The following is an 18,842-nucleotide window of genomic DNA, read 5'->3' on the forward strand; positions in this document are numbered from 1 at the left end:
ATCATAACTAAAGTAAAAAGAAGAAAGGAAAAGTAATTTGGAATAAATCACTTCAGGCCCACAGGCCAATTCACTTTGGATTCACTCAGGTGTGTTTGTTTTAATAGCTGATCTGAAGGCATGTGAGATACCACAGCTTACCAGATTTTAAACAGAAAAGTACAGAACTTAAAACTAAGCACGCATGCAGCATGGAATAATAATCAAGTTAGGCTTCTTAAAATGCTAACTGCCAGAAAACCTGAAACCAATAGAGCAAAATTCACAGGACAACACAGGCTGAATATTCTGTTTCTCAGAGGGGCTTTTAAGAAGGCTCAAATTCTGAGGTAGCTCCCTAAAAAAGCAGGGTCAATAATGGGTCTTATTTGACAACATGTGTTCTTCTCCCCAAGATATTTGGGTAGGTTTGTTCAAGACTTTTTTTTGTTTTGTTTTTTTTAAGAAAAAGCAGATGTTGTCAGCAAAAGGCCAGAACAGCAGAAGAGTTTGTTCTCAGGGAAAGGGCTGAACTGTAACAGTGGGCAACGGTTGGAAAGTCACCAACCACGTTCTGGGCTCACACAGCAGAGACATGTTAACTAGGGTGCCCTGCACAGGCGCTTTGTGGGTGAGAAATTTCCATGCCGCTTACCATGGGCTGAGGACACCGCGCAATGAGGAGAGAGGCCAGTGGGCGGAATAGTGTGTGGGGAGGTAGGCATGTAAAAGGGTGAAAGGCTCGCGAGGATCTAGGGTGGGTCCAGGGAGAGGCGTGCTGACGCAGGGGGGCTGGCTAGCTTGGCCCCGCGCCATGCTGGGCTTTCTGGAGTGTGAATGTGCGTGGGGTGCACCCAGGGGCCTCGACGACTTCTCTTGCCAGTGTTATTTATAACAGATCTCAAGAGTGGAAAGCTCTAACGCGGTGCCCTGAGCACTAAGTCTTCCGAACCTAGGCGGCGGAGGCCCCGCCCCTCTGTTTCCCACCCTGCCTGGCCCCGCCCCTCCCCTTCCTAACTCCGCCCGGGCCCCGCCCCCGCCGCTTCCCACCGCCCTTCCCGTCGGCTCCTGGCTCCTCCTGGGCTCGGCGGCGGTGGGAAGGCGCAAGCGCGGTTGGCTGCCGGCAGGAGCGCGGAGTAGTGGCGCGGGACGCGCGGTGAGTGCGGTGGCGGCGCGGGGCTCGCAGCCGGGGAACGTGGTTCGGGCGGGCGTCCGGGGAGGGTTCGGAACGTGTGCGGGTGGCGGCCCGGGGAGACGTCGGCCCCATAAGGAGAAACCTACCAGACGTGCGGCAGCGGGGCTGGCCTCGCTGCCGGACAGTGTCCGGCCCCGGCTGCGTGGGGAGCTGAGTGCGTGGTGGCGGGAGCGGGAGAGGGTATGTGTGAGGAGTAAGGAAAGGGCTCCAGAGGCTGGAAGTCCGGACTCAGGCTTGGCAGAACCGGGAGCCTCGCCAAGAGCGCTGGAGGGTGTCCCAGCTTCAAGTTCAGTACCCTCGCTTGGTGCCCCTGAGCGGCGGGCGTCCCGGGCCTGTCCCTTCCCCCGCGCTGCCGTCTCGGAGTGCAGAGTTGCCAGGAACATTCCGCGTCGCGGGGGGAGAGGATTTGGAGGAGGTGGGCTGTCGCCCCAAGCTTGTGCCAAGGAGGGAGTGGCATTCGTGTGACTTTCTTCACCCCGCCCCCGGGAATGTGTCCGTCTTCTGGTACATTGTGCTCATGGACGTTTTAACAAAGGCTATGACTGTTTTCTAGGCAGTGGCTGGTGACAGCGGGGGCGGGTCGGTGGAGGGGGGGCGCACGAGGTCGCGGTGCGGCCCTGGGGGAATGGGGAGCGGGGGGGGCAGGCTTGGGGGGAGTGGAAGGAAGGGAGCAACCCTCCTGGCTCAGCTTTTTCCTCCTTCCTGGTCCGCTGATTTTGATCAGTGGTAGAAACAGCCTCGAGAAGGATGTGAGTGGAAATGAGTGTGTGTGTGCAGACTGGCTGCAGCCATTGGTTTTGTAATTGTGCTGTTGATGTATTTTCTAAGTGTCCCTTAAGGAGAAAGGCGGAATTAATGGAATTTAAGAGGAAATAATTGAACGGAAGGATGAAGAGGTGGAGTGCCAAAACTTAGAACTAAATTAATGCTTTGAGATAGTTATACTATAAATTAAGCCAAACTTTGAAGGATGTGGAGATGTGAAAGTTAGAGTAAGTGGAAGTTGGTTAGGGTGTGGTTGATTGTTTGGTATTGGGGATATAAAACACCAGGGCAGGGGCTTCCCTGGTGGCGCAGTGGTTGAGAGTCCGCCTGCCGATGCAAGGGACCGGGTTCGTGCCCCGGTCCGGGAAGATCCCACATGCCGCGGAGCGGCTGGGCCCGTGAGCCATGGCCGCTGAGCCTGCGCGTCCGGAGCCAGTGCTCCGCAACGGGAGAGGCCGCAACAGTGAGAGGCCCGCGTACCGCAAAAAAAAAAAAAAAACACCAGGGCAAATATTGTAATTTTAGATAAGATTCTGAGGCTTTCATTTTCAAGCTTAGGATCTTTATGGAAAGTAGTATGTGTTCCCAAGCATAGATGTTGATATTTTTACTCATTTGTTTAACTTAATACAATAAAACAAACTGAACTTCTTCCTCCTCCACCCCTTTCCCTCGATTGTGAATCCTGTTTTATAAACATTTACTTTCAGATCTGAAGTGTGTTTAAAGGCTGAGTACCCCCTCCAACCCCCAAATCATGAAGTGAGCACGATTTCTTCTTGTGTTATTGTCATTTTATTCTTTCTTTTACTGTTATTTTAAGTTAAATGCCACTAACATTACCAGATTTGGGGAGGGAGGTGCTAGGGATACTTCCCTTTTCCAGTAGCTAATGAACTCCTATTCATCCCTTCAGACTCAGCCTAATTCACCACTTGGAAAAATTGCCAGATCCATCAGAATGAATTAGTCACCCCCCTTTTCTGCTAAACTGATACTACTGGCCTTATTTCTCTCTTGCTACTGGAACGTCAGTCTTCTGTGTTATCCCAGTACCTAGGGCTGCTGGGTAGGTACTAAGTGCCTAATGAATACACTTAGATGTTAATAAGTGCTGTTGGAAAGATAGTAATTTGTATCACATAAAGTTCATGGGGTAATGGAAGAAATTCAAAATGCTGAAATTATATTTAGTATTTGAACAACATTATTTGGAATATGGATAAGAAACAAGTATGGAAATATGTTCCCATGTATTAGTCTGTGGATTATCCTTCTAAAAGAGGTGAAAAAGCTTTGCGGATATTGACAAAATAGACATCAGAAAAAGGCCAATTCTTTTAAAAGGTCAACTTCTGACACTGAAACAAGTGAAAAGTCAACATGAAAGGAAGATTAATCATTTGTAGAAAGACACAAATAGGTTGCTGCTGGAATTTAGGAAATTTGTAAGCGAATTAAGCGGGCCAGATGGTATCTTATGAAAGCTAATGTAACTAAAGAAGCTGTAACCTATTAGACCAATTAGAGAGACTAGTCAATTGCATTATACTCCTCCTAAAAGGTGATTTGAGTATTTGGCTAATGAGTCTCTTCACTTCAGAGTGCCCTCAATAGGCTTGTCCTATTTTCTGCCAGCCAGTTCTCTTCACTGCACCAGCACCACTGGCCTTCTAGTCACCTCCGGCTCATAACAGGGATTATCTTCCTCTTGCCCCTCACCACTCAAGCTCATCACCCCTACACCTAGCTTTCGTCTGCTAGATGGATTTACCCATCGCAGAGAATACCGTGAGCAAATGTTTACTCAGCTTATAAGTGAAGAAAATTGATACTTTAGTTTTAAAAATGAGTCAGGATTGACTACTTGGTTACTCTAGGCTTCTGTGCCTGCAAAGCAGAAAACCTATTCTGGCTCTTAGTAAACTTGTAAGGTTTCTCCCCTCAATTTATCCCCTCTCCACATGAAGAAAACTTTTTCTTCATGTCACTTTTTAAAAATATATATAATATTAACCACTGTTCCCCTCAAAACACTGCAAGTTAGTGTCTGGTTTTTGTCAGTAAAACTTGGGAATCAGAGAGAATGAGTAGCCACCATAAAACATTTTCTAAAAAAGTTCTACATCCTCTGTGGTCTGTAGATTCACTGAAAAAACAAAAAAAATCCCAACTACTGTGATTAAGGCTTCCTACTTAAAACTTTCCTCACCTGGACTTCCTCCCTTATTTCTGGTTTTTCCTCTCATTCTTTGACCAGTCAACCTCAGTCACTTCCACTGAGTCTTCTTAGGATTCTGTCCAAGACTCCTTTCCCACTCTTTGCAGGAGACAATAATATGGTGGTCAAGGGCGTGAAATTTGGAGGCAAGATGTTAAAAATCTTTCTCTAAGTGTCAGTTTCCTCATCTGTAAAAATGATAATTATAACACCTGATAAGTGAGATCAAGTGTATTAACAGCTTACCATAATATCTAGCACATACTAATTGCCCTAATAATGGTAGCTATCGTTATTCCTAATTGCCATTTCTTATGACAAGTACTATAATTTCACTAGCAGTTAACTTCAAAATATGGATGTATTGACATCTACTCTGTTGGAGCTTCAGTTCTGTGATTGTAGATTCCTCCCATATTTCTAAAACAGGTGGCTTAGCACAGTGGTTCCCAAACATCAGCATGCATAATAATCACAAGAATGCCTAGATTTCTGGGCCCCATCCCTGGAGTTTCTGATGTCTGGGATGGGGCCTGAGGAGTTTTCATTTCTTACAAGTTTCCAAATGATAGTGATGCTGCTGACCCTTGGATCACATTGAGAGGCACTGATCTAGATGGATTAAGACAAATTGGCAGGGAGGAAGGGAGACCAAAAAAATAAAAGACCAAAAAGTTATCGAAGAGAGGAGCATACTTAAAAGCTGGTGGTATCAAATATCTTGTAAAGTTTGGAAAGGATAAAACTAAGAGAACACAGTTGGATTTGGTGACCAGGAGCCTTTTTGTTTGTTTTTCATGTGTGTCAGATACAGAGGGTTGATTTAATTATACTCCTCAGTTGGTGGAATATTATCATTATTATGACCAGAAAAAACATATGGCAGGTATTTGAGGTAATGGTTCTTAATCTGGGGTGTGCAGTAGACTCTGTTAGGGAGTTGTTTTCACCAGCATACTTATGTTTAGTGCCCTTCCCCCCAGTACAAACTCATCAAGTCAGAATTTCAGTGTGTGGAACCTGGGCATGAAAAAATTCCAGGAGATTTTCAAGTACACCCTGGTTAAGAACCACTTCTTTGAACAAAGATGGTCAGGAAGTAGAAGCAGTGAAAATAAACCTAGTTTTTGGTAAATTGTTGATGAAGTGAGAAGGGAAGAAAAACACTGGAGTTTGAGAATTTTAAGGGATCAAGAAAACAGGAATGTGTAAAAAGAGGTAAAAAGCCTGCTGGAGTGTTTGAAGGTGTAATGCTAAGGGGATATAATTGATGAAATAGAGAACTGGAGCCAGAGGGCAGGAGGGAATAGAATCGGGCACCAAGAGAATAGAGGGGAAAAGAATGAGTGAAGAAACATAAATCTAAAAGTAGAGAGGGGAGAAGTTGAAGGAACACTCCTTAAGGGAGGTTGTTTGCACACTACTGTTCAGTGGAACTTAAATAGTCCATGAACTCTATGGATTTTTCAAGGTTAGTAATGCTGGTAAATAAACTAGTCAGTTCAGCTACTCCAGCTCCCTCTAATGGTTACACAGTTGTGTTTTTTCACAGCTTTTCTCATTTAGAAGAATTTTTTGAAATTAAGTCTAGACTTGCTGTGCTGTAACGCTCTTGCCCCAGCCCTTGCCATAAGATGACATATCGTAAGTATTTATATGATTATTATTCAACAAATGTTTGTGTACCTCTCAGTTGCCAGGCATTGTTCTAAGAACTAAGGATACAGCAGTGAATAAAATATTTGTATTTTATTGGAAATTTCTGTCCTCAAGGAGCTCACATCCTATTTGAGGGAGGAAGATAATAAACAAAATAAATAAATAAAATATAAGTGTGCATGTGTGTGCTGTCTCTCTCTCTCTCTCCCTGTGTGTGTGTGTGTGTGTGTGTGTGTATATATATATATATATACATACACGTATATGTATATATGTGTATGTATGTAAAGTTATAAAGTGTTGCATTCTTTGGAGAAATACAAAGTAGGGAAAGTGAATAGTGGAGCATCTATAGGTATTCACCAGTAGTTGAATAGAGTCTATTGGAGGGTGGTGATCAGGGAAGACTTCGCTGTCAGCAAAGACTTGTAAGAGATGAGAAAACCATTTATTTGGAGGAAGAGCTTTCTGGGCACAGAGAACAGCAAGTATAGAGGTCCTGAGGTGGTACCTTTTTGAGACCTTTTTGCTAGGAATCACAAAACAGTCCTTGTGGTTAGAGTAGCATGAATGAGTGGGGATGAATAATAAGAAACAGAGTCAGATAAGTAAGAAGGTGTGTTGGAGGGTGGGAAGAGCATGTAGGGCTATTCAGCTCCTTGTGAGAGGACATTGTAAGGTTATTGAGTGAGAAGGAAAGCCATGAAACGTTTGAAGAGTGAAATGATGTGATCTGATTTGTTTTTTGCAAGGATCAATCTGAGTGCTTTGTGGAGAATAGATTATAAGGGGAGCAAGAACAGAAGAGACCAATTTGAGGAGAGGTTGTGGTGGCTCGGACCAAGACAGTATAATGCTGGAGGTATGATAAGTGATCAGATTTCCTGCTCATTTATTGGAAGTGGAATTGGAAGGGGAATGTGACGAAGCATGAGAGTCAGGGATGACGCCGAGGATTTTGATCTGAACAACTAGAAGGATGGAGTAGCTATTTAGTGAGATATGGAAGATTGTTGGAGAAGAAAATTTGAGAGAAGGAAGACCAAGGATTCAGTACTAGGCATGCTGAGTCTGAGATGACTGTTTGATATCCAGGTGGAATTCAGGAGAGTGGCATGGGTGGACAGGAAGCTCTGGGAATGGAACAAATCATTACAAGGAAAGAGAAAGGGTTACTCCTTTGCTTTAAAAACATTAATGAACTGGTTTTTAGAGCATTTTAGGTTCACAGCAAAATTGAGCAGAAAATACAGAGTTCCCATATACCCACAAACACACACGAACTCTTCCACTATGAACATCCTGCAACATAGTGGTACCTTTGTTATAAGCAGTGAACCTGCACTGACACATCATTATCACCTAAAGTCCATAGTTTACATTAGAGTTCACTCTTGGTGTTGTACATTGTGTGGGTTTGGATAAATGTTTAATGATATGCATCTACCATTGTAACATCATACAGAATAGTTTTGCTGCCCTAAAAATCCTCTGTGCTCTGCCTGTTGATTCCTGGCAACCCTGGTCTTCTTACTGTTTCCATAGATTTACCTTTTCTAGAATGTCAATTGTTGGAATTCCACAGTATGTGAACTTTTTACATTGGCTTCTTTCATGTAGCAATATGCGTTACTTTCCTCCATGTCTTTTCATGGCTTGATAGCTCATTTCTTTTCAGTGCTGAATAATATTCAGTTGTCTGGATATATCACAATTTATCCGTTAATTTACTGAAAGACATCTTGGTTGCTTCCCAGTTTTGGCAACTGTGAATAAAGCTGCTGTAAACATCTATGTGTAGGCTTTTTTTGTGGACACAATTGCTGGATCATATGATAAGAGTATGTTTAACTTTGTAAGAAACTGCCAGTTTGTATTACAAAGTGGCTGTACCATTTTACATCTCCACCTACAATGGATGAGAATTCCTGTTGCTCCACATTTTCACTAGCATTTGGTTTTTTCAGTGTTTTGGGTTTTGGTCATTCAAATAGGTGTGTAGTAATATCTCATTGCTTTAATTTGGAATTCACCAATGATATAAGATATTAAACATCGTTTCATATGCTTACTTGCCATCTGTATATTTTCTTTTTCAGGTGTCCAGATCTTTTGCCCATTTTTTATTTTTATTTATTTATTTTTTTAACATCTTTATAGGAGTATAATTGCTTTACAATAGTGTGTTAGTTTCTGCTTTATAACAAAGTGAATTAGTTATACATATACATATGTTCCCATATCTCTTCACTCTGGTGTCTCCCTCCCTCCCACTCTCCCTATCCCACCCCTCTAGGTGGTCACAAAGCACCAAGCTGATCTCCCTGTGCTATGAGGCTGCTTCCCACTAGCTATCTTTTTTACGTTTGGTAGTGTATATATGTCCATGCCACTCTCTCACTCCGTCACAGCTTGCCCTTCCCCCTCCCCATATCCTCAAGTCCATTCTCTACTAGGTCTGTGTCTTTATTCCTCTCTTACCCCTAGGTTCTAAATGACATTTTTTTCCTTAAATTCCATATATATGTGTTAGCGTATGGTATTTGTCTTTCTCTTTCTGACTTGCTTCACTCTGTATGACAGACTCTAGATCCATCCACCTGACTACAAATAGCTTAATTTCGTTTCTTTTTATGGCTGAGAATTATTCCATTGTATGTATGTGCCACATCTTCTTTATCCATTCATCTGATGATGGGCACGTAGGTTGTTTCCATCTCTGGGCTATTGTAAATAGAGCTGCAATGAACATTTTGGTACATGACTCTTTTTGAGTTATGGTTTTCTCAGGGTATATGCCCACTAGTGGGATTGCTGGGTCATATGGTAGTTCTATTTGTAGTTTTTTAAGGAACCTCCATACTGTTCTCCATAGTGGCTGTACCAATTCACATTCCCACCAGCAGTGCAAGAGTGTTCCCTTTTCTCCACACCCTCTCCAGCATTAATTGTTTCTGGATTTTTTGATGATGGCCATTCTGACTGGTGTGAGATGATATCTCATTGCAATTTGATTTGCATTTCTCTAATGATTAATGATGTTGTGCATTCTTTCATGTGCTTGTTGCCAGTCTGTATATCTTCTTTGGAGAAATGTCTGTTTAGGTCTTCTGCCCATTTTTGGATTGGGTTGTTTGTTTTTTTGATATTGAGCTGCATGAGCTGCTTATAAATTTTCGAGATTAATCCTTTGTCAGTTCCTTCATTTGCAAATATTTTTTTCCCATTCTGAGGGTTGTCTTTTGGTCTTGTTCATGGTTTCCTTTGCTGTGCAAAAGATTTTAAGTTTCATTAGGTCCCATTTGTTTATTTTCTTTTTTATTTCATTTCTCTAGGAGGTGTGTCAAAAAGGATCTTGCTGTGCTTTATTTCATAGAGTGTTCTGGGCTGTTTTCCTCTAAGAGTTTGATAGTTTCTGGCCTTACATTTAGGTCTTTAATCCATGTTGAGCTTATTTTTGTGTATGGTGTTACGGAGTGATCTAATCTCATACTTTTACATATACCTGTCCAGTTTTCCCAGCACCACTTATTGAAGAGGCTGTCCTTTCTCCACTGTACATTCCTGCCTCCTTTATCAAAGATAAGGTGACCATATGTGCGTGGATTTATCTCTGGGCTTTCTATCCTGTTCCATTGATCTTTCTGTTTTTGTGCCAGTACCATACTCTCTTGATTACTGTAGCTTTGTAGTATAGTCTGAAGTCAGGGAGCCTGATTCCTCCAGCTCCGTTTTTTTGTTCTCAAGATTGCTTTGGCTATTCGGGGTCTTTTGTGTTTCCATACAAATTGTGAAATTTTTTGTTCTAGTTCTGTGAAAAATGTCAGTGGTAGCTTGATAGGGATTGCATTGAATCTGTAGATTGCTTTGGGTAGTAGAGTCATTTTCACAGTGTTGATTCTTCCAATCCAAGAACATGGTATATCTCTCCATCTAGTTGTATCATCTTTAATTTCCTTCATCAGTGTCTTATAATTTTCTGCATACAGGTCTTTTGTCTCCTTAGGTTTATTCCTAGATATTTTATTCTTTTTGTTGCAGTAGTAAATGGGAGTGTTTTCTTGTTTTCACTTTCAGATTTTACATCATTAGTGTATAGGAATGCCAGAGATTGTGCATTAATTTTGTATCCTGCTACTTTACCAAATTCATTGATTAGATCTAGTAGTTTTCTGGTAGAATTTTTAGGATTCTCTATGTATAGTATCATGTCATCTGCAAACAGTGACAGCTTTACTTTTTCTTTTCCGATTTGGATTCCTTTTCTTTCCTTTTCTTCTCTGATTGCTGTGGCTAAAACTTCCAAAACTATGTTGAATAACAGTGGTGAGAGTGGGCAACCTTGTCTTGTTCCTGATCTTAGTGGAAATGCTTTCAGGTTTTCATCATTGAGGACGATGTTGGCTGTGGGTTTGTCATATATGGCCTTTATTATGTTGAGGAAAGTTCCCTCTATGCCTACTTTCTGCAGAGTTTTTTATCATAAATGGGTGTTGAATTTTGTCAAAAGCTTTGTCTGCATCTATTGAGATGGTCATATGGTTTTTCTCCTTCAATTTGTTAATATGGTGTATCACGTTGATTGATTTGCGTATATTGAAGAATCCTTGCATTCCTGGAATAAACCCCACTTGATCATGGTGTATGATCCTTTTAATGTGCTGTTGGATTCTGTTTGCTAGTATTTTGTTGAGGATTTTTGCATCTTGTTCATCAGTGATATTGGCCTGTAGTTTTCTTTCTTTGTGACATCCTTGTCTGGTTTTGGTATCATCATGATGGTGGCCTCGTAGAATGAGTTTGGGAGTGTTCCTCCCTCTGCTAGATTTTGGAAGAGTTTGAGAAGGATAGGTGTTAGCTCTTCTCTAAATGTTTGGGAGAATTTGCCTGTGAAGCCATCTGGTCCTAGGCTTCAGTTTGTTGGAAGTTTTTTAATCACAGTTGCAATTTCAGTGCTTCTGACTGGTCTATTCATATTTTCTATTTCTTCCCGATTCAGTCTTGGCTGGTTGTGCATTTCTAAGAATTTGTCCTTTCTTCCAGGTTGTCCGTTTTATTGGCATAGAGTTGCTTGTAGTAATCTCTCATGATCCTTTGTATTTCTGCAGTGTCAGTTGTTACTTCTCCTTTTTCATTTCTAATTCTATTGACTTGAGTCTTCTCCCTTTTTTTCTTGATGAGTCTGGCTAATGGTATATCAATTTTGTTTATCTTCTCAAAGAACCAGCTTTTAGTTTTATTGATCTTTGCTATCATTTCCTTCATTTCTTTTTCATTTATTTCTGATCTGATCTTTATGATTTCTTTCCTTCTGCTAACTTTGGGGTTTTTTTGTTCTTCTTTCTCTAATTGCTTTAGGTGCAAGGTTAGGTTGTTTATTTGAGCTGTTTCCTGTTTCTTAAGGTAGGATTGTATTGCTATAAACTTCCCTCTTAGAACTGCTTTTGCTGCATCCCATAGGTTTTGGGTCGTCGTGTCTCCTTTGTCATTTGTTTCTAGGTTTGTTTTGATATCCTTTTTGATTTCTTCAGTGATCACTTCGTTATTAAGTAGTGTATTGTTTAGCCTCAATGTATTTTGTATTTTTTACAGTTCTTTTCCTGTAATTAGTATCTAGTCTCAGAGCATTGTGGTCGGAAAAGATACTTGATACAATTTCAGTTTTCTTAAATTTACCAAGGCTTGACTTGTGACCCAAGATATGATCTATCCTGCAGAATGTTCCATGACCACTTGAGAAAAATGTGCATTCTGTTGTTTTTGGATGGAATGTCCTATAAATATCAGTTAAGTCCATCTTGTTTAATGTATCATTTAAAGCTTCTATTTCCTTATTTATTTTCATTTTGGATGATCTGTCCATTGGTGAAAGTAGGGTGTTAAAGTCTCCTACTATGAATGTGTTACTATCGATTTCCCCTTTTATGGCTGTTAGTATTTGCCTTATGTATTGAGGTGCTCCTATGTTGGGTTCATAAATATTTACAATTATTATATCTTCTTCTTGGATCGATCCCTTGATCATTATGTAGTGTCCTTCTTTGTCTCTTGTAATAGTCTTTATTTTAAAGTCTGTTTTTTCTGATATGAGAATTGCTGCTCCAGCTTTCTTTTGATTTCCATTTGCATGGAATATCTTTTTCCATCCCCTTACTTTCAGTCTGTATGTGTCTCTAGGCCTGAAGTGGGTCTCTTGTAGACAGCATATATATGGGTCTTGTTTTTGTATCCATTCAGCCAATCTGTGTCTTTTGGTAGGAGCATTTAGTCCGTTTACATTTAAGGTAATTATCAATATGTATGTTCGTATTCCCATTTTCTTAGTTGTTTTGGGTTCGTTATTGTAGGTCTTTTCCTTCTCTTGTGTATCCTGCCTAGAGAAGTTCCTTTAGCAGTTGTTGTAAAGCTGGTTTGGTGGTGCTGAACTCTCAGCTTTTGCTTGTCTGTAAAGGTTTTAATTTCTCCATCAAATCTGAATGAGATCCTTGCTGGGTAGAGTAATCTTGGTTGCAGGTTCTTCTCCTTCATCACTTTAAATATGTCCTGCCACTCCCTTCTGGCTTGCAGAGCTTCTGCTGAAAGATCAGCTGTTAACCTTATGGGGATTCCCTTGTGTGTTGTTTGTTGTTTTTCCCTTGCTGCTTTTAATATGTTTTCTTTGTATTTCATTTTTGACAGTTTGAATAATATGTGTCTTGGCGTATTTCGCCTTGGATTTATCTTGTATGGGACTCTCTGTGCTTCCTGGACTTGATTAACTATTTCCTTTCCCATATTAGGGAAGTTTTCAACTATAATCTCTTCAAATATTTTCTCAGTCCCTCTCTTTTTCTCTTCTTCTTCTGGGACCCCTATAATTCGAATGTTGGTGCATTTAATGTTGTCCCAGAGGTCTCTGAGATTGTCCTCAGTTCTTTTCATTCTTTTTTCTTTATTCTGCTCTGCAGTAGTTATTTCCACTGTTTTATCTTCCAGGTCACTTATCCGTTCTTCTGCCTCAGTTATTCTGCTATTGATCCCTTCTAGAGTATTTTTAATTTTTTTTATTGTGTTTTTCGTCGTTGCTTGTTTCATCTTTAGTTCTTCTAGGTCCTTGTTAAATGTTTCTTCCATTTTGTCCTATTTCCAAGATTTTGGATTATCTTTACTATCATTATTCTGAATTCTTTTTCAGGTAGACTGCCTGTTTCCTCTTCATTTGTTAGGTCTGGTGGGTTTTTATCTTGCTCCTTCATCTGCTGTGTGTTTTTCTGTCTTCTCATTTTGCTTATCTTACTGTGTTTGGGGTCTCCTTTTTGTAGGCTGCAGATTCGTAGTTCCCATTGTTTTTGGTGTCTGCCGCCAGTGGCTAAAGTTGGTTCAGTGGGTTGTGTAGGCTTCCTGGTGGAGGGGGCTAGTGCCTGTGTTCTGGTGGATGAGGCTGGGTCTTGTCTTTCTGGTGGGCAGGTCCATGTCTGGTGGTGTGTTTTGGGGTGTCTGTGGCCTTATTATGATTTTAGGCAGCCTCTCTGCTAATAGGTGGGGTTGTGTTCCTGTCTTGCTAGTTGTTTGGCATAGGGTGTCCAGCACTGTAGCTTACTTATCGTTGAGTGAAGGTGGTTGCTGGTGTTGAGATGGAGATCTCTGGGAGATTTTTGCCGTTTGATATTATGTGGAGCCTGGAGGTCTTTTGTGGACCAGTGTCCTGAAGTTGGCTCTCCCACCTCAGAGGCACAGCACTGACTCCTGGCTGCGGCACCAAGAACCTTTCATCCACATGGCTCAAAATAAAAGAGAGAAGAAGTAGAAAGAAAGAAAGAAAGGAAAGATGGAAGGAAGGAAGGACGGAAGGACGGAAGAAAGAAAGAAAAAGAAAGAAAGGGAGGGAGGAAGGGAGGGGGATAGGGAGGGAGGAAGGAAGGAAGGAAGGAAGGAGGGAAGGAAAGAAAGAAAGAAAGAAGATAAAATAAAATAAAGTAAAATAAAAAATAAAGTTATTAAAATGAAAAGTAATTATTAATAAAAAAATTTTTTAAGAAAAAACATGGACGGATAGAACCCTAGGACAAATGGTGGAAGCAAAGCTATACAGACAAAATCTCACACAGAAGCATACACCTACACACTGACAAAAAGAGGAAAAGGGGAAAAAATAATAAATCTTGCTCTCAAAGTCCACCTCCTCAATTTGGGATGATTCGTTGTCTTTTCATGTATTCCGCAGATGCAGGGTACCTCAGGTTGATTGTGGAGATTTAATCCGCTACTTCTGAGGCTGCTGGGAGAGATTTCCCTTTCTCTTCTTTGTTCTCACAGCTCCTGGGGCTCAGCTTTGGATTTGGCCCCGCTTCTGTGTCTAGGTCGCCGGACGGCGTCTGTTCTTCTTTCAGACAGGACGGGGTTAAAGGAACAGCTGCTTCGGGGTCTCTGGCTCACTCAGGCCGGGCGGAGGGAGGGGTACGGAGGGCAGGGTGAGCCTACAGCGGCAGAGGACAGCGTGACGTTGCACCAGCCTGAGGCGTGCTGTGCATTCTCCCGGGGAATTTGTCCCTGGATCCTGGGACCCTGGCAGTGGCGAGCTGCACAGGTTCCCCAGAAGGGGGGTGTGGATAGTGACCTGTGCTCTCACACAGGCTTCTTGGCAGCGACAGCAGCAGCCTTAGTGTCTCATGCCTGTCTCTGGGGTCCACTCTTTTAGCCATGGCTCGCGCCCATCTCTGGAGCTCCTTTAAGCAGTGCTCTTAATCCCCTCTCCTAGCACACCAGGAAACAAAGAGGTAAGAAAAAGTTTCTTGCCTCTTCGGCAGCTCCAGACTTCTCTCAGACTCCCTCCCTGCTAGCTGTGGTGCACTAACCCCCTCAGGCTGTGTTCACGCCGCCAACCCCAGTCTTCTCGCTGCTATCAAACCGAAGCCCGAGCCTCAGCTCCCAGCCGCCCCGCCCCGTCCCGGAGGGTGAGCAGACAAGCCTCTTGGGCTGGTGAGTGCCCGTCGGCGCCGATCCTCTGTGCAGGAATCTCTCCGCCCTTTGCCCTCCGCACACCTGTTGCTGTGCTCTCCTCCGTGGCTCTGGCTCCGAAGCGTCCCTCTCCGCCACCCGCAGTCTCCGCCCGCGAAGGGGCTTCCTAGTGTGTGGAAACCTTTCCTCCTTCACAGCTCCCTCCCACTGGTGCAGGTTCCGTCCCTATCTTTTTGTCTCTGTTTCTTTTTTCTTTTGCCCTACCCAGGTACGTGGGGACTTTCTTGCCTTTTGGGAGGTCTGAGGTCTTCTGCCAGCGTTCAGTAGGTGTTCTGTAGGAATTGTTCCATGTGTAGATGTATTTCTGGTGTATCTGTGGGGAGGAAGGTGATCTCCGCATCTTACTCTTCCGCCATCTTGCCCTCGTCCTCCAGGAAACACAAGCTTTAAATGATACATTAAACAAGGTGGACTTAATTGATATTTTTAGGACATTCCATCCAGGAACAACAGAATACACATTTTTCTCAAGTGCTCATGGGACATTCTCCAGGATAGGTTATATCTTGGGTCATACATCAAGCCTTGATAAATTTAAGAAAATTGAAATTGTATCAAGTATCTTTTCCGACCACAACGCTATGAGACTAGATATCAATTACACGAACACATCTGTAAAAAATACAAACACATGGAGGCTAAGCAATACACTACTTAATAATGAAGCGATCACTGAAGAAATCAATGAGGAAATCAAAAAATACCTAGAAACAAATGACAATGGACACATGACGACCCAAAACCAATGGGATGCAGCAAAAGCAGTTCTAAGAGGGAAGTTTATAGCAATACAATCCTACCTTAAGAAGCAGGAAATAATCTCAAATAAACAACCTAATCTTGCACCTAAAGCAATTAGAGAAAGAAGAACAAAAACCCCCCAAAGTTAGCAGAAGGAAGGAAATCATAAAAATCAGATCAGAAATAAATGAAAAAGAAATGAAGGAAACGATAGCAAAGATCAATAAAACTAAAAGCTGGTTCTTTGAGAAGATAAACAAAATTGATAAACCATTAGCCAGACTCATCAAGAAAAAAAGGGAGAAGACTCAAGTCAATAGAATTAGAAATGAAAAAGGAGAAGTTGCAACTGACACTGCAGACATACAAAAGATCATAAGAGATTACTACAAGCAACTCTATGCCAATAAAATGGACAACCTGGAAGAAATGGATAAATTCTTAGAAATGCACAACCTGCCAAGACCGAATCGGGAAGAAATAGAAAATATGAATAGACCAGTCAGAAACACTGAAATTGCAACTGTGATTAAAAAACTTCCAACAAACTGAAGCCTAGGACCAGATGGCTTCACAGGCGAATTCTATCAAACATTTAGAGAAGAGCTAACACCTATCCTCTCAAACTCTTCCAAAATCTAGCAGAGGGAGGAACACTTCCAAACTCATTCTATGAGGCCACCATCACCCTGATACTAAAACCAGACAAGGATGTCACAAAGAAAGAAAACTACAGGCCAATATCACTGATGAACATAGATGCAAAAATCCTCAACAAAATACTAGCAAACAGAATCCAGCAGCACATTTAAAGGATCATACACCATGATCAAGTGGGGTTTATTCCAGGAATGCAAGGATTCTTCAGTATATGCAAATCAATCAATGTGATACATCATATTAACAAATTGAAGGAGAAAAACCATATGATCATCTCAATGGATGCAGAGAAAGCTTTCAACAAAATTCAACACCCATTTATGATAAAAACCCTGCAGAAAGTAAGCATAGAGGGAAGTTTCCTCAACATAATAAAGGTCATATATGACAAACCCTCAGCCAGCATCATTCTCAGTGGTGAAATACTGAAACCATTTCCGCTAAGATCAGGAAGAAGACAAGGTTGCCCACTCTCACCACTGTTATTCAACATAGTTTTGGGAGTTTTAGCCACAGCAATCAGGGAAGAAAAAGAAATAAAAGGAATCTAAATCAGAAAACAAGAAGTAAAGCTGTCACTGCCCATTTTTAAATCAGTTTGTTAATTTTCATATTGCGTTTTAAGAGTTTTTTGGTATTTTTTTGATAACACTCCTTTTTCAGGTATCTATTTTCCAAGTATTTCCTCTCAGACTGTGGCTTGTCTTCTCATCCTTTTAACATTGTCTTTCACAGAGCAGAAGTTTTTAATTTTAATGAAATCCAGCTTATCAGTTTATTTCTTCCACACATCATGCCTTTAGTGTTGTATCTCAAAGTCATTGCCATATCCAAGGCCAATTAGGTTTTCTCCTATGTTATCTTCCAGGGGTTTTGTTTTGTATTTTACATTTGGTCTTTGATCATTTTGAGTTAAATTTTGTGAAGGGTGTAAAGTCTGCATCTAGATTCTTTTTTTTTCTTTGTAGGTGGATGTTCAGTTGTTATAGCACCATTTGGTGAAAAGACTACCTTTGCCCCGTTATGTTGCCTTTGCTCCTTTGTTAACAATCAGTTGACTATATTTATTTGGGTCTTTTTTCTGGGCTCCCTGTTTTTTTCATTGATCTATTTGTGTTCTTTCTCAATACCACAGTCTCTTGATTACTGTACCTTTATTGTAATTCTGTAAATGGGGTCAAGTCAGTCTTTTGACTTTGTTCTGCTTCAGTATTGAGTTGACTCTTTTAGGTCTTTTGCTTCTCCATATAAATTTTGGAATAAGTTTGTTGATATCCACAAAATAACTTGCTAGATTTTCACTGAGATTATGTTGAATCTGTTGATCAACTTGGGAAAAACTGACATTTTGACACTATTGAGTCTTTCTATCCATGAATATGGAATAATTCTCCATTTATTTAGTTCTTTGATATCTTTTGTCACAATTATGAGTAATTTTCCTCATACAGATTTTGTACAGATTTTTTAGATTTATACATAAGTAATTCATTTTGGTGGGGGGAGTGCTAATGTAAATGGTAATATATTTTTAATTTCAAATTCCACTTATTTATTGCTGGTATATAGGAAATTGATTAACTTTTGCATATTAATGTTGTATCTTGCAACATTTCTATCATTGCTTATTAGTTCCACGAGTTTTATTGTTGTTGTTGTTGATTCTTTTGGATTTTCTACATTGATAATAATGCCATCTGTGAACATTTGATTTCTTACTTACCAGTCTGTATAACTTGGAAAGGAGTGGTGAAAGGGCACATTATTTCTTTGTTCCTTATCTTAGTTGGAAAGCTTTGAGTGTCTCCTTATTAAGTATGATATTAGCTGTATGTTGTTTGTAGATATCCTTAACACATTGAGGAAGTTCCCCTCTATTCTTAATTTTCTGAGAGTTCTTAATCATGAATAGGTGTTGGATTTTGTCAAGTCCTTTTTCTGCATCTACTGATAAGATCATGTTATTTTTCTTCTTTAGCCCATTGATGTGATGGATTACATTAATTGATCTTCAAATGTTGAATCAGCCTTGCATACATGGGATAAATCTCTCTTGGTTATGGTGTGTAATCTTTTTTATACATTGTTGCATTTGATTTGCTAATCTTTTCTTGAGGATTTTTGCATGTATGTTCATGAGAGGTACTAGTCTGTAGTTTTCTTTCCATGTAATGTCTTTGGTTTTGGTATTAGGTTAATTCTGGCCTCATGAGTTAGGAAGTATTCCCTTAGTTTGGTTTCTGTCTTCTGGAAGAGATTGTAGAAAATTGGTATAATTTCTCCTTAGGGGTTTGATAGAATTCTCAAGTGAGCCCATCTGGGCCTGTTGCTTTCTGTTTTGGAAGGTTATTAATTTTTGATTTAATTTCTTTAATATATATAGGCCTATTCATGCTGTCTATTCTTGTGTAAGTTTTGGCAGATTGACTCTTTCAGGGAATTGGTTTGTTTAATCTAGGTTATAAAATTTGTGGGCATGGATTTGTTCATACTAATCTTTTATTAACATTTTAATGTCTCCATGCAATCTGTTGTGATGTCTTTTATTTCATTTCTAATATTGCAATTCGTCTTTTTTTTTCTTAGCTTGGCTAGAAGTTTACCAATTTTAAAGATCTTTTCAAA

At 40.8% G+C, this 18,842-nt stretch overlaps 1 protein-coding gene across 1 annotated transcript in view; it reads left to right on the top strand.

Annotated features, from left to right (window-relative positions):
* The first annotated feature begins 1,068 nt into the window (after nt 1-1,068).
* PRRG1 (proline rich and Gla domain 1) overlaps nt 1,069-18,842 on the top strand; it is a 135,387-nt gene continuing 117,613 nt past the window's right edge. Inside the window, exon 1 of the mRNA XM_082864077.1 lies at nt 1,069-1,135. The gene's annotated coding sequence lies outside the window, so the exon portion shown is untranslated. The remainder of the gene's footprint in view (nt 1,136-18,842) is intronic.

The sequence above is a fragment of the Leucopleurus acutus genome, assembly GCF_964270905.1.
Source record: "Leucopleurus acutus genome assembly, chromosome: X".
NCBI classification, from domain to species: domain Eukaryota; kingdom Metazoa; phylum Chordata; class Mammalia; order Artiodactyla; family Delphinidae; genus Leucopleurus; species Leucopleurus acutus.